This window comes from Acinonyx jubatus, chromosome B4 (genome assembly GCF_027475565.1).
Source record: "Acinonyx jubatus isolate Ajub_Pintada_27869175 chromosome B4, VMU_Ajub_asm_v1.0, whole genome shotgun sequence".
Taxonomy (NCBI): Eukaryota; Metazoa; Chordata; class Mammalia; order Carnivora; family Felidae; genus Acinonyx; species Acinonyx jubatus.
The window spans coordinates 110,199,066-110,215,639 of record NC_069387.1 but is presented as its reverse complement, the minus strand read 5'-3'; the positions used below and the strand labels follow the sequence as shown (position 1 = coordinate 110,215,639).

Below are 16,574 nucleotides of genomic sequence, written 5' to 3'. Positions count from 1 at the left end.
TGTAAATATAGTCTTTACTATATTTACAGGTTAGCTATGTAACTAGCGAGGCTGAAGTTATTCAAGTGTAAAGTGTGAATAAATGTTGCGCACACTCTGTTCATGTCCAAAAATATTAACTTTAGTATCTAATGGGTGCCAGGCTGCCAGGTGCCTAGAAGATCTCACGTGATTTTCACAACTCTGAAAGGCACACATTCGATACTTGGAGGAATTAAATGACTTTCCCAAATTCACATAGAAGTTATATGACCAGGGGTAAAATTATATTCTAACTAAAACTAAGTAAAATTTGTGATTTTCCCAGCATGACCCCCTTTCCCACAAATAAATGTGAGGGTGCCAATCTCCTTGGTAAGTTTCATTGTGTATGATCCATTTCTAGTTTGACACGATATTTAAGAATTAAGGGGGGAATAAGGAGATGTGATAGTTTTACCTGGGGTAAAAAATACAACTCCTCAGGGCACCTGCGTGGCTCAGTCAGTTAAGCATCCAACTTTGGCTCAGGTCATGATCTCAGGTTTGTGAGTTCAAGTCCCACGTGGGGCTCTGTGCTGACAGCTCAGAGCCTGCAGCCTGCTTTGGATTCTGTGTCTGCTTCTCTCTCTGTCCCTCCCCTACTTGTACTCTGTCTCTCTCTGTCTCTCAGAAATAAATAAATGTAAAAAAAAATTTTTTTTAAATACAACTCCTTTAATTTTTATACTATTTTAAAGCCCATCATAAAATGCACAAGAGGCAGGGACAATGCATTTCAGTTTCTTTTTATACTCCAGAGAACCTAGCATTATACTAAACACCAATCAGGCAATCACTCTTCATAACCATATGAACCAAACACCTATGATGACTGTTATTTTTCTGACTATTCTTGATGCGAGAATGAAATAGGATATGAACTTGACTGTGAGCTCTTTGAGGGAATTTGTGTCTAACTTACTTCTGCAATTCCAATGATCAACACACCTGGCCTTTAGTAAGAACTCAATATTTGTTCCTTACACTGCATTGAATATCAGAGTTTAAGAAAATAGGGAAAGAATGTTTTTGCTTATTCAAATTATTATGAAAATAACCTAAGTAGATATTTTTCTGACAACCATGCAAATATGTATTACATTTAAAAAACTGAAGCAACGTTTTTAAAGTTTGCTGAATTTTCAGTTGAGTCCATTCCATTCAATAGGTATTTATAAGTTTTTAATTTCAAGTATTTCAAGTATTTTGTTTCTTTCAGTTTTTAAACAAAATTAATTTTATGTTCAATATGTTTTTGATTGTAGGAAGATATACTTTCATTTTCCTTCACAATTATGCAGTAATGATATATTTTCCTCTGCCTCTGTATTTTGCTGATGATTTTTCAAAAGTGTAATATCTTCTTATTAAATGATGACTAAGGCTTAAAAAGGGTTAAATTCAAATATATGATTCTTTTTTATTTATTTTTTTATTTAAAAAATTTTTTACATTTATTTATTTTTTGAGAGACATAGAGCACAAGTTGGGGAGGAGCAGAGAGAGAAGGAGACACAGAACCTAAAGCGGGCTCCAGGCTCCAAGCTGTCAGCACAGAGTCTGACGTGGGGCTCAAACTCACAAACTGAGAGATCATGACCTGAGCCAAAGTCGGACGCTCAACCGACTGAGCCATCCAGGCGCCCCTCAAATATATAATTCTTATTTAACTTTTCATGAAGCATTAAAAGAAAAAGGCACCATAAAGTAGACATAATGGGTGGGGAAATCTACAATTTTTTTTCTGTAGTCACTCATATTATTCATTTATGCATTTTGTTTAGAATCTATTGAACTGTTCTTCCACATGTGGTTATGCATTCATTATATATATATATATATATACATATATATGAAGATAAATGCCATTATACATGTGTCCAAACCCATAAAATGTGTAACACCAAGAGTAAACTGTAATAGAAACTATGGACTTTGACTGATTGTGATGTGTTGATATAGGTTCGTCAATTGCAACAAGTGTACCACTCTGAAGAGGAATGGTGAAATGGGAGAGGTTACGCATGTGTGGAAGAAGGGGGGATAGAGAAAATCCCTGCACCTTCTTTTCAACTTTGTTGTGAACCTAAAGCTGCTCTAGAAAATTAAATTGAAAGAAAGAAAGAAAGAAAGAAAGAAAGAAAGAAAGAAAGAAAGAAAGAAAGAAAGAAAGGAAGAAAGAAAGGGAAATAAAGAGATAGAAAGAGAGAAGTCCAAATTGGGAGCTATGTGTCCTCAGTTCCATGTTCAGCTCTGCTAATTTTAAGGATATTATTCACAAGGCATATAAGCTCCAGATCTGTTTCCTTATCTGTAAAATTAGTATTGTTTCTAAGAAAGGTCTCTGACCTCCTTACAGTTTTACAACTGATAAAACCATGGTATGTACCTACCATTTATCATGGGACCAAAATGGAAAGCAAAGGATTTGTATTAGATAAAAGCTAAGAACCCTAAGAGGAAAAGAACAAGCTAAGCCAAAATATTTTGAGAAAAATCTAGGCTTGATTTCAAGAAAAATCAAATGGGAGACCATGAGCACAAATTAAGACAAAGATCATAGACAAAAGTGAAGTAAAGAGCCAAAAACAAATTGGTGAGGACTGGGAGGGAGTAAAGTGTGTTTTGAAGTGAGTTCCATGAAATGAATTAATTTTTATCATTAGCCTGAATTAAGTACCAGATGCAGAGCTTACATAGCTTGAAGGGGTGATTCCAAACTTTGGCTTCATATCACAATTACCTGAGGAGTTTATAAATATACAAATGTCCGTGCCATAGTCCCATTAAATCAGAATTTCTGAGGAAGGAACCAGGTCTCAATTTTTTAAAGCTCCCAACAATTTCAATGTACAGCTAAGGTTGAGAGTACATTATTTGCTCTTACTACTGAAAGTAAAGTGGTCTGAGGGCCAACCAGCAAGATTGGGGTCATCTGACAAGGATCTTGTTAGAAATTCAGATGCTTATTTCCTTCCTCAGATCTACTGAATCTGAACCTGAATTTTAACAAGATTCTCAGGTGATTCCTATGTGATTTCCAGTTAAAGACGTAAGACAAGGACAACAGTATCTAATATTCCTCTTGGTACATGATTGTTTCTCAATAAACATAAACTCCAATAGAAATTTCCAGCCACCTTTTGACAATTTGAGTAAATAATGAGTAGAACAAATGGCTACTACAAAATATACTACTGAAAGGTAAAACAATAGGAGGCTCTTTATTTTTAACTAATAGTGTTGGGATTGTACTAATTTGTTTAGACCTTCAAAAATAAACATTTGACTTTCTTTTGCCAACTCTGATTGATTAGTAGTGGCTGCCTGGAGAACTGTATTGAGAAATAACATTCCAAAATTCCTTTGATTAAAATGAGTATCCTGATAGATTAACTGTGTCTTAGGAATGACAGTAGTTCTAACATATTTGCTGAACCTGCTCTGGACTTTTCTTATTTAATAGTAACTTTCATGACAGAGCCTACCCATTCTAAAGACACCTGACTGGGATTAAGGATATATGGGCCTGCAACACTTCTATATTTGTTAACTTATTCATCCCCTCATAGATTCATTCATTTATTGCTTTAATAAAAAGTTATCAAATACCAGTTTTATGTCCCCAACACTACCCGTGCTGGGAGTCAGATTCTTATGGGATTAGAGTGACCTTTCTCCTTTACCTTTCAGCATAAACATGCCATAGCTCCTTGAAATTCCATGAGCAATGTAGCCTTACATCACCATCAATCATGCTGAACCCTGATGAGGGAACTGGTTTCACCAGAAGGTCTTGATTACTTCGCATGTCAGAGAGATGCTTAGCAGCAACCAAAGGCATGATGTTTCAATTCAAACAGCTTCTTGCTGAATTTTAAAGAATTGCAGAGTTAGAGCAGCTGTATTGTGACCTTCAGAAATTTTTTTACATGAAAATTCTGTTTAAGCACAGGTTAGAAATAGTTAATCCATAAGAAAAATACAAGATATTAAGATATTCTTTAACAAATCTTATAGGAAAAATTTTACAAGGACTATGATTTCATCTTTTTAACACTAAGAAAGTAAAATGCCTGTAGGTGGCTATCTTTGAAGCCCCAAGTGAGGGTGATTTTCCACTTATATTCCTTTCATAATAAAGAGCTGTTGGAAGCGCTATAGAAATGTTGTTTTTTAGTGACTGTGCCAATTTACCTGGGCTTTCTTTCAAGCGGTGAGTGATTCCTTTGAATTATGTTTCAGCCAAAAATAGGGTTACTCATAAATTGCATGAACACCTTCCAGCTCATAATTGCCAGGTTCCAGTCTTGGATTTTAGTCATTAAGCCTAAACTCTTATTTTCTCTAAATCTCAAATTGATATAGCCTTCCTCTTTCCATTCTTCCTCTAGAGCAACAACTATCCCCTCCTCCCTTTATTATCCCTGGATCACACACACACACAGAAGAATTGCACTGGCCAGCACAGTGGGTTACACACAAATATTGTCTCACGATGATGAGCCATTGCTGAACATAAGGCTTCAATTTGAACGAAATGCTTTCTCACCACATTAAAACAAAACAAAAAAAAATCCATTAGCAGTTACTGATAAGCTCAGGATTATTTCTGTAGAAAAATCAGTTCAGGTTCAAGATAAATACATGGAAACTGACAAGCAATTAAGCAGGAAATTTTTTTGGTGCTACTTGTCAGGTATTTGAGGAAGATATTTTAGGAAGACTGCCTTTGGTAAACAGAAAAAATTACACTGGCATTTTTTTCTGCCGTTCTACTTCTGAGCTCTCTTTTTTTTCTGAAACATACAAACCATGCAGCCATCAAATATTGGAAATGAAATTAGAGGAAATTACACATATTCAGTAAATAATTTGTACAAAGACGAACAAAATAACTTTTAACTTCTAAAAAATCTGAGCTCACCTGGAACATTAAAATTCCATCAGAGAGAACTGATTTTCATAGTAAAAAGGTTGCATTATTTTAAGCAAAACAAAGAGCTTAATAACATTCAGTACATTTCTGTTTTCATATACAAAATGAGTGGTGTTCATAACATGGAGAAAATGGCCACCTGCTTGGTTCATTTACATAATATCTGCCACCATCCATGTCTGTGCCTTAATTCCACATGGGTTACCATACTGTAAAGACTTCACTGGGAGATGTTGCATCATGTAGAATATCATGAGAATACCAGATCTTTAGATGGGTAGAGAAAAGCTAACAGGGATGTCATCAATTTTCCAGTTTCTCCAGAGTTGATTGTGAGTTACATACACCATTTGTTATATGTACCATGGGAAAGAAAACAAATTTAGAAAAAAAGAATATTAAGATAGTACAGATTAACCTTGTAGTTATATCACTGATCTATAAGAAATGAATGACTTTCTTTAAGAAATCTATAGTGTCAAAACAGTTGAAATCTTAAAAAAAACCTAGAAGTATGTTTTCTCCAGATTTTGACCTTCTATAAGTTCAGCTGTAGTTAAGTGTCAAAGTGTTTGTTACATTTATAATATTTAGGATGAAAATTTAATTTTCCTCTTCTTAGTCATGCTGAGATAGTACTGTCTACATCTATACTCTACTGTTCAAATTCAGCAGGGAGCTATTCAAAAGCAAATGCACACTACTTATTCCTATAATGTGAAACCCCTAGCTTCAGTGAACCCATGGATATAGTACTTTTAAAAAACCTAGACTAAGGAAATTCTTTTTTTCCCCCTAAACCAGTCCCCTTCTCTTGGCTTTCCAGCTCTTCATAGATGTTAAGAGAAGCACAGAAAGAAGGCAATCCCAATGGGAGGAAAAAAAAAGGAGAAGAAAAAGGCATTTCCTAAAACCTAAATTATCCACACGTTGGTCTTTCCAGGACAGGGAAAGTAACACAATAAACTCTCTTACCACTCTAACTGAAGAGTATTAAGAGATAGAAAAAGAAGGAATCTCTTTCTTTCCCTCTTGAAGACAAATACAAGAACAGAATAATGTCAAAGCATCAGATTCTAAGGAGGAATAGGAACAGTAGGTAGTCTAAGCAATTCTATTCCTTACCAGTGAGCCTGATCATGACCCACAGTAACATATATCATATCAGAGCTCCTTTCTTAGCTTGATTCCCCACAGAATTTGGAGAATGTCATTAACACCTGCAGATAAGGTACACTTAAACTTCAGAAAAATGATTAGGACATATAGGCTAAGAAGGAGACTGATTTTATTTTCTTTTTTTAGACTGTGGCTACTATAGGCAAATTAGCATATGCGGTCACAAAATTTAAAATGGCTAACAGAGCACAACTAAATATGTGACTTATCTTCCTTACAGGCTGAATTCAATGAACTTAAATCCAGACTGGGATAACTTAGAAGCCTACACCAAACCATTCAGAATCCTAAAGATCCCAGAGAATCCAAAATATTGTGAGATCTGCAAGTATCAAATTTGATCAGGTTAGCTAGGTCAGATCCCACCTGTACCAAACAGCTCCCCAAAGCTCAGGACTTTTCCAAAGTAATTTGGCAGAAAGTTTGATTGAAGCAGAATTTTAATAGCATGCTGTAACAACTATTTCAAATGAGGTTTTCATTGAACATTAGAAGAGGTAGATATATATATATATAATTTTTTTTTTTTACTTTAAGGCAATGTTTGACTCCAGTTCTTTTCAGTGACTATGGTTTCATTTCATCTGACTCCTATATATTGAAACGGCCAAATACTAATTTAAGCAGCATCAATTTTTTTCTTAAAAAATGGGAAGGTAAGATGATGTGCCAAAACAATTACCACAGTAACCAGGCTTTTAAATTCTGATTTTGAAATAATGAATTTGGCATGACATGCTCACTATTGTAGGTAACTATAGCTTCACAAACTCCATTTATTAATCCTGACAGATTTTTAACTCTCTCCATTGTATAAAATGTGCTGGAAGGCTGGTTTGTGCAAGCTCACCCTGAATGTTCCTATTCATCACTATCTTGAGAATGTAAAGATCCTGTTCTCCTTGCATATTCCCATCAAACAGAATATGTAGAAAAAATTATTGTTCATTGTTCAAGGACAAGGGCTACAGGAGTAGCCAACCCATAGCATCTCCCCTGTAATGAAGAAGTGTGGATGGTAGGCCTTGATCTCCTTGGAATGCTGGCCAAGCAAGGAGGGAGAGGATACAGATGGTTGCTAGGCGAAGTTGCTACACTAGAAAAGCTTGCTGCATGTAGATCCCAGCAGTAGATGTTTTGTGCAGCCTGCCATTCCTGGACTCACTGTACATACCCTCCCCCAATAAACCTGTCTTCTTTGGTCTCACTGGGCCATCACCCATTCTTGGCTTAGAGTCGGTCAGGATGTAACTACATACCATCTATCTTAGCTACCCAGTAAAAATGAGTAAAGATGCTATTACATAAAGAACTGGAACCACTAACCCAACACAGCACATCATTTATGCTACATGGAGATTAAGGAGAAAGATTAGGATTTCAAGAAAAATAGATAATCTAGAAGAACATATGTCAAATTGTGGAACAGGAGAACTCTAAAGATATTTCATTATTTATGAAATCTGACAAGACAGGAAATTTAAAACATAAAATACACAAATTCTAAGTGTTTTCTTGATATAACTGAACTAAAATATAGTGTTCTTGGGGTGCCTGGGTGGTTCAGTTGGTTAAGCCTCTGACTTTGGCTCAGGGTCATGATCTCACAGTTCATGGGTTCAAGCCTCATGTCAGGCTCTGCGCTGACTGCTTTGGATTCTATGTCTCCCTCTCTCTGCCCCTCCCCTGCTCACGCTCTGTCTCTTTCTCAGAAATAAATAAACATTAAGAACATTAAAAAAAAAAAAAAAAAAAATATATATATATATATATATATATAGTGTTCTTATTTAGCAGAATATTTTATACTGACTGTTCAGTGTAAGAAACAACTCTAAAGAAACAATGATGGGCAAATATTATTTGATGCACCATATATAGATTTTCAAAGGTCTGCTTTGATGAGAATTGATTAAATACCCATTGCAATAAATGCTGATTTAGATGAAACAAGTGAAAAGAGAAACCAAGGTGCATTTGTGTGTGTGTGTGTGTGTGTGTGTGTGTCCTAAAACTTTTACTTAAAAAACAGCATAGCTTTCTATGTGAATCATAACTAAGTTTTATTCTGATTAAAGGTATGCTAGCTTTCTATTGCTGCTGTAACAAACTACCACAATCTGGTCAGTTAAAACAAATGTATTATCTAACAATTCTCTAGGTCAGAAACCCAACATGGGTCTCACTGAGCTAAAATCAAGATTTCAGTATGGCTGCATTCCTTTTTTGGAGGCCCTAGAGGAAAATCTATTTCCTTGCAGTTGTATGACTGAGGTCCCTGTTTTCTTGCTAGTTAGCTAAGGGCAATTTCCAGCTTCTAGAGATAGCCCACATTCTTTGGCTCAGGCCACTTTCCTTCATCTTCAAAGCTGGTAACAGTGGATCAAATCGTTCTTACTTCACATCTCTTGACCTACTCTTCTACCTTTCTTCTCTTTGAAGGATTCGTGATGAAATAAGGCCCATCTAGATAATCTAAGATAATCTTTCCATCCTAAGGTCCTTTACTTAGTCACATCTGTAAAAACTCTTCAGTCAATTAAGAAAATATATTCACAGTTTAGGGTGATTAGGTACCAGATTCTGCCTAAAACAAAAAGCAATATGAAAATATACATTTCCCAAACATCCAGAGGCATTCTTACTGGAGAACATGTATTGCCCCCAAAGAGATTTAATTCTTTAAACAGAATTTAATTAAATTGAGTTTTTATTTTGTTTTGTTTTCTTAGTCTTTTTAAAATGTGTTGGGGTGCCTGGGTGGCTCAGTCAGTTGAGTGATCGACTTTGACTCAGGTCATGATCTCACGGTTTGTGTGTTCAAGCCCCACGTCGGGATCTGTTCTGACAGCTCAGAGCCTGGAGCCTGCTTCTGATTCTGTGTGTCCCTCTCTCTCTACCTCTCCCCCACTCATGCTCTGTCTCTGTCTCAGAAATAAATAAACATTAAAAAATAAAATAAAATAAAATAAAATATGTGTTGAATTTCTGATGAAAAAGAGATGTTGCAAATGTAAAACATTTTCATTTCCCCCCTCACAGATCCTACTCATCTTCCAATATGTAACTCAGATACTATCAACTTACTTTCTGAAATATTTCTGAAATAGTATAAGTATGAATAAAGGGGGATTTTAAACTGAGGACAATATTATATGAAATTTTTATTTTTAAACTGTGACTAAAATAGACAATTTTCTAAGGAATGTAATTGATCCAAATATAAAATTAGGATTGCTGTCAAAACTATTTTCAAAAAGGCTTGGGGCCTGCATGATTTAAAGATTGTGTGTGTGTTGTTTTTTTTTTCCAATGCTTAAACCTGAGAAAAATGGAAAGCTACCCAATTTCATTTTATGACATTAACATATTCATGGATTCCAAATCTGACAAAAATAGATACCCTTGTCTTAGTCAATTCAGGCTGCTATAACAAAAATACCATGAAGCAGGTGGCTTAAACAACATTTATTTCTTAGAGTTCTGGAGGCTGGGAAGTCCAGGAACAAGGCATAGACAGATCTGATGTCCAGCAAGAGCACTTTTCCTGATTGGCTCTTTTCTCTTTGTATCCTTACGTGATGGAAGGCAAAATCTCTCTCATGTCTCTACTCATAAGGACACTAATCTCACTCATGTTGTCTCCACCATCATAAGGCAATTACCTTGTAAAGGCCCCACCTCCTAATATCAGCATCATACAGTTGGATTTCAACATAAATGAATTTTGAGAGACATAAAACAGTCAGTCCATAACACATCTCCAAAAAATTAGAGCCAAATCTCACATATACATACAGATGATAAAATATGAGCACCTCAAATCCATCAACACATTACAAGAGTATTACACTGTGAACAAATAGAGTAAATATGAAATTTTAAAAAATGTTTCAATATTAGAATAATTATTAATAAGTCAAAATGTTAAAAATGTGATTCAATAGATTATTAAACATAAACATATTCCTTTTTTGAGAGAATATATAAACATATATATAAACATATAAACATATTCCTTTTTTGAGAAAGAGAAAGAGAGGGAGTGGGAGCAGGGAAGAGGGGCAAAGGGAGGGAGGGAGGGAGGGAGAGAGAGAGAGAGAGAGAGAGAGAGAGAGAGAGAGAATCTTAAGCAGGTTCCATGCCCAGTGTAGAGCTGGATGCAGGGCTTGATCCCATGATCATGAGATCATGACCTGAGCCAAAATCAAGAGTAAGATATTTGACTGAGCCACGCAGACAACCCCCCTTGTTTTTTTTTTTTTTGAGAGAGGTTATTAAACATTTCTTAATTAAATTTTCTATTTATTCTTTTAATAAGTTAATGCATCTTAAAGTTTCATGCTTAATGAAAAATCAGAGTGATCAAATATAGCTAACCATATTATTTTCCCCCAGTGATCCCAGGGTGCATGCTTTCCAGGTGTTAATGCATTCCAATAAAAGTCAGAAAAAATATAAAGATGTTTACAACTAACACTGCTCTGGTTGCTCTATTTGATAAAATAACACAGGAGGAAAAGATTATAGGTAAGTTCTGTCAGTTGTTTTACATAGTTGGAGTTTATAGTGTTCCTAATAATGGTTATGACTATTTTTCCACAGTCATTTTTTATACGTAAGTTCAATTTTTATTTTTTAATTTTTTTAAGTTTATTTATTTATTTTGAGAGAGGGGGGAGGGGCAGAGAGAGGGAGAGAGAGAATCCCAAGCAGGTTTTGCACCATCAGTGCAGAGCCCAATGCAGGGCTTAATTTCATGAACCATGAGATCATGACCTGAGACCATGTCAGACCTTTAACTGACTGAGCCACACAAGGACCTCTATACTTAAATTCAATTTTTAGATGTTAAAATTGCTATAGTGGCTTACTAGTTATTCATTTTTCTAGTGTATCATTTTCTACCAATTTATGTTCAATGTTTGAGAGTTCTTTTGTTTTAAATGGGTTTCTTATAGAGCACCTGAGTGGCTCAGTTGAGCATCCGACTTCTGATTTCAGCTCAGGTCATGATCTCACAGTTCATGAGTTGGAGCCCCACATTAGGCTCTGCACTGTTAGTGCAGAGCCTGCTTCAGATTCTCTGTCTCCCTTTCTTTCTGCCCCTCCTTCGCTCTCTCTCTCTCTCAGAAATAAATAAACATTAAAAAAAGAAATGGGTTTCTTATAAAGGTATAATGTTTAATCATATTTAATCCAGTATTTGGGTCTTTTTCATTTATTCAATAATTCTAACTCATTTATATTTATTGTAATACTCTTGTATTAGTGCTTATTTTTGCAAGCGTTTGCTTCATATATTTTTTTTAATTTACTATGTTTTATTTTTTTTGTTTATCCTTGCCTCCATTCCATCATACAGATAAATTTTCTTTTGCTGGTCTTATAGTCTTTACACATATTCACTCATTTTTCAACAAATACTTGCTGACACATGCTGATGACTGTTTTAGGAAAAATTTAAAGAAATAAATTCAGAAATGTACAGTATTTCAGGACTAACTGTAGCTATAGGAAGAAATAAAGCAAGAAAAGGTGATTACGGCATGTTGAGGAGAAGAGATATTATTATTTTAATAGGGTGATCAGCCTTTCCAAGAATGTGACATTTGACCAGAAATCTGAAGAAAAGGAGGGAGTAAGGCACTGAGATATTTGAGGGAAGAGGAAATATGAGAGATGACAAGGAGCCAATATGGCTGGAGTGTTGTGCAAGAGGAAATTGTAATAGATAAAGTAAGAGACTAAATCCTCCTGAATTAATTCTTCATACTGGAGTACACCCTTCAAGAGTTCTGTCTAGCAGAACCTATGTTTGGCAAAATTGAGAACTAAATGCCTCATAACATCTTCTCAATGTACTTCCCGTCTCAATCATCACAGAAAAAACAATTTACAGTTAAAACTAAGTAGTAGCTTATCTCAACTACACTACATATCTCTCACTTTCTGCCTCAAGGTTTCTTTGACATCACAGTGTGAAATGCATTCATATACTCACTGGCATATCTGCATGTGCAGCCTAAAGGTGTCAGAGACTTAACACTCCAGTGGCTAATCACTTTTTATTAAGAGAGAAAAGTCCTTCAACCAACCCTAAGTGAGCAATTCCAAAGTGCAATCTGCACAGATTTTCTGAGGGTCCTGCTGAGATCCAGCCCACTTGCCCACAGTCTTGACCAATACTAGAATGTACCCTTGTATTTGCTTTCCCTGTATTCCCATTTCTCTCTCACCAATCTCCTCCTCCCCCCTGGGTCATTACCCCAAATAAACTACCTGCATGCAGCTCTGCTTTCCTGGGGTAGACCAGACTGATACTTCTGGACATCTTATATGCCTGAAAGTGTCTTTATTTTCTTTCACATTTAAATAACTAGCTTTGTAGAAAATTGCAATCTTTTTTCTTTAAAACTCTGAAGAACATTCCCCATTATTTTCTTGTATCCAGTGTTACTAATGAGAACTGAGTTGTCAAACTGATTCTTGATTCATTTGACTTTTTTTGTCTTTGTTACCCTTAAATTTAACCTTAATGGAGCTAGGAGTGAGTTTACTAACTAATCCTCCCTGGCACTTTGATCCCTTTCAATCTGAAGTTTCGTGTCTCTCTGTACTTCTCAGAAATACTTGCCCATTATTTATTCAGATTTTTTTATACATGTGATTTTTTTTCTTCTTTCCTTCTGAGGCTCCTACTAAATATATTCTGATTCTTCTACATCCATTCACCATATTTTAACTTCTGTCTCAACCTTTTTCTCTGTGTCTTTCTGACTCTTTCCTGAAGAATTTCTCAAAATTGTTTTCAAGCTCATTTAATTTTTTTATGTATATTCTTCACATAGCCACTGAGTTCTTTATTTGAAAAAACATATTTTGCAAATTTATTCCTCTTTTATGCCATCAGATAACCAACTTTCCTTAATATATTGGGACAGTGTTTGATGCATTATTTTAGAACTCTGTTAGTTGCAAAAACTACGAATCCATGCAAAGTGTCTCAAGAAAATAATTTTGTCTTCCCAGATCTTGTATGGATCGCATGGTCTCATTCATCTAGCATATTTGATTTTCCCTGCACACCAGATATTTATTAATTGATCATGTACTATGTGTCAGTATCTCTATACATTACTAGGTTAGGGCAATGTATACGATTAAGTTCCTGCTTTCATTCTTCTACTTGTTCATTGTGTCAGGACCCTCATAATTTCTCTTGATACCTCATTCATTCATCTGATCTCAGCTGATACTTCTCCATATATTTTTATTACAAAGAACTATTTTAAATTAATTTTAATTAAATAATAATATTTTATTACAGAAGAACTATGATCTATGGACTCATACTCAGTCATAGTATAGAAACTAGTAACTCTTGGATCTGATACATGCCATAACTAGTAAAGCACAGGTAGAATCAGTCAGCCTGGCTACTTAAAGACTGCAGATAATAGAAACAGATGTTTATAGGTGAAACAGGTCCCTATGGAAGAGGTTAAATTCAGGAAGGTAACATAAACATGAATAGTTCCTTTACATTATAATATATTCTACTTTTAAGATTCCCCAAAGATTAAGGACAGACCTAAGTATACTATATCCCTTAACAATTCTTTAGGGATTCATAACCCATAAATTCATTATCATCTACCTTGAGTTCACACAGTTGCTTCAATCTAGAGGAAGATCACCTCATAAAACAAAGGCATCATTTTCATTATTTCAGGAAGAGTGATCTGGTCTTGGTAACAGAGAAGAGTAGTGTGCTTAGATGTGTTTCTATGAATCACAGCCGCAGAGTTCTTTATTCAAGAAAAAATGATCAGAAGCTGCTTTTGCAGTGCTCCTGGGTGGCTCAGTTGGTTAAGCATCCGACTCTTGATTTTGGCTCAGGTCATGATCTCATAGTTCATGAGTTTGAGCCCTGTGGTGGTCTCTGTGCTGACATTGTGGAGTCTGCTTAGGATTCTCTCTCTCTCTCTCTCTCTCTCTCTCTCTGCCCCTCCTCCTGCTCTCTCTCTCTGTCTCTCAAAATAAATAAAGAAGTCACTTTTCCACTATATTTTATATCATGGCGATATGAAGAATCAAGATACCAGTAACAATTTATGTCCATTTGATCAAGGAAGCTACAAAAGCTAACACTGATGAACAAATTTCAGAAGATAAGGTTTCATATGAAGAGAGAAATGATTTACTTCCTGACTTAACAACACAAAATGTCCTCCCCTACATTTCCCCAACCACACTACCATTATCAGACAAAACCCTTCACCAACTTTAAAATCCACATCAAAGAGTGATATGAACAAAAATATAGGCAATACAGCACCACATTTCAAGCTGTTGCTTGATTGGTTACATGATTTTACTAGATTTTTTAAAAAATATTATTTATGTTCACAAGTGGTCTTCATGATTTCATTCATTTTTATACTAGGTTAAATCAAGAGGGAAACAAGGATTGACCTAAAAGGTAGAAGACAAAATTTCAAAGTATGCATTAATTCAATAAATGTTTTTAAGCACTAACTTTTTATTAGAAAAGTTATCTGAGATTTAGAACTCAACTTAGATGCTACAGAGACAAATAAGCTAGTCTTTCCTCAAATCTTTGAGGTATTTCTTCATTTGTCAGCTGCATCATGGTTCCCCCACCTAAAAGATCTAGTCAATTCAATTTTCTTAAGCAAATATTAAGTTAATCCTTTACGGAAACATCACAAGTAAGTTTTAGGAAATTTTTATGACGATTTGTTAAGTTTTTCACAGCCAATGCCAATATACCAGGTAGAATATATTTGGGTAGATACACAAAAACTTGTGCATTGAATTCTTATGAGTTAGTTAGCTTTGCATTTAAGATGCAAAAGATCACTGAGATACCTGTATTTCCCTCTGACTTTTTTAAGGCACCACAACACAATAGCTACACCACTAACTAATTATCATCACTATAATTATAAACATCATTTTGATTCCAACATGTTATTATTGTGGGGTTAGAAATCCGGGGCAGGCATCCAATTTAGGGGCAATGGTAGAGACAGAAGTGATACAGTGCAGATAGAGATGAAAAGAAGGAAGAAAACAATAGCAAGGACAATGTAGGACACAAATGGAGAAAAGAGAATGATGACCACAGTATCTAAACTCAAGCAAAATGACTAAGGGAGTAACAGAATAAGACCAGTACCCAACAGACCTGGAACAAAGCAATGACCCAGCAACCAAAACTGGAACACTGCAGGAGAGTTAAAAGAGTAGCACATGTGATTCCATGCTGAGCCATAAGATGTTGATGTAAAAATTTGCTTGAGGCTAGGATTGGTTTTAGGAACACAGGAGCAAATTTAAATATTCCTGGCCTTGAAGAGAAGAGAGGCACAGAACGTGGGAAATTAGTTTGCCCTGGCATTTGTAAATTTAAAGATATACACCACTGGAACTGTATGGATACTACTCAGAATACTTGGGTTTCAGGGGCACCTAGTGGCTCAGTTGGTTGAGCGCCCAACTTCAGCTCAGGTCATGATCTCCCGGTTCATGAGTTCAAGACCCGCATCAGGCTCTGACCTGACAGCTTAGAAGCTTAGAGCCTGGAGCCTGCTTTGGATTCGGGGTCTCCTTCTCTCTCTGCCCCTCCCTGCTCATACTCTGGCTCTCTCTCTCTAAAAAGTAGGGGCGCCTGGGTGGCGCAGTCGGTTGAGCGTCCGACTTCAGCCAGGTCACGATCTCGCGGTCCGTGAGTTCGAGCTCCGCGTCGGGCTCTGGGCTGATGGCTCAGAGCCTGGAGCCTGTTTCCAATTATGTGTCTCCCTCTCTCTGACCCTCGCCCGGTTCATGCTCTGTCTTTCTCTGTCCCAAAAATAAATAAACGTTGAAAAAAAAATTTAAAAAGTAAACAAACATTAAAAAAACTAAAAAAAAAGAATACCTGGGTTTCCTATATCAATGCATTTTAAATTCCTTTAAATGGAAGCTAAACAAATAAAAGAACGAATTCAACAGTCCACTGAAGGTATTTCACAACTGAGGGGTTTTGAGTTCAGCAAAAGTATATTATATCATACATTCTCAGTGGGAGCAATATCTCCCTCAAGGAAGTACAACTTAGTTCTTTGGGGCTGAAAAAAATCTTAGTCTTTTTACATGTAAAGCACAGATATACACACAGTACATAAGAACATAGATATAAAGCATAACCGGTGCTAACTTTATTGGGTGGTGCTACAGACTAAATGTTTATGTCCTCCCAAAATTCATATGATGAATTTCCCAATCCCTATAGGGAATATTTGAAGGTGGGACCATTAAGAGGTAATTAGATCATTTGGGTGAAGTCCTTGTGAATGGGATTAGTGCTCTTACTGAAAGAGACCCTAGAGAGCCCCCTTGCCCTTCTACAATGTGAGATTACAGTGAT

The 16,574-nt window shown here is 35.8% G+C and overlaps 1 long non-coding RNA gene across 1 annotated transcript in view; it reads right to left on the bottom strand.

Moving 5' to 3' along the window:
* Positions 1 to 3,172: 3,172 nt before the first annotated feature.
* LOC128316455 (uncharacterized) overlaps positions 3,173 to 16,574 on the bottom strand; it is a 123,355-nt gene continuing 109,953 nt past the window's right edge. The window contains exon 5 of the long non-coding RNA XR_008300387.1: positions 3,173 to 3,891. This is a non-coding gene — a long non-coding RNA (uncharacterized LOC128316455). The remainder of the gene's footprint in view (positions 3,892 to 16,574) is intronic.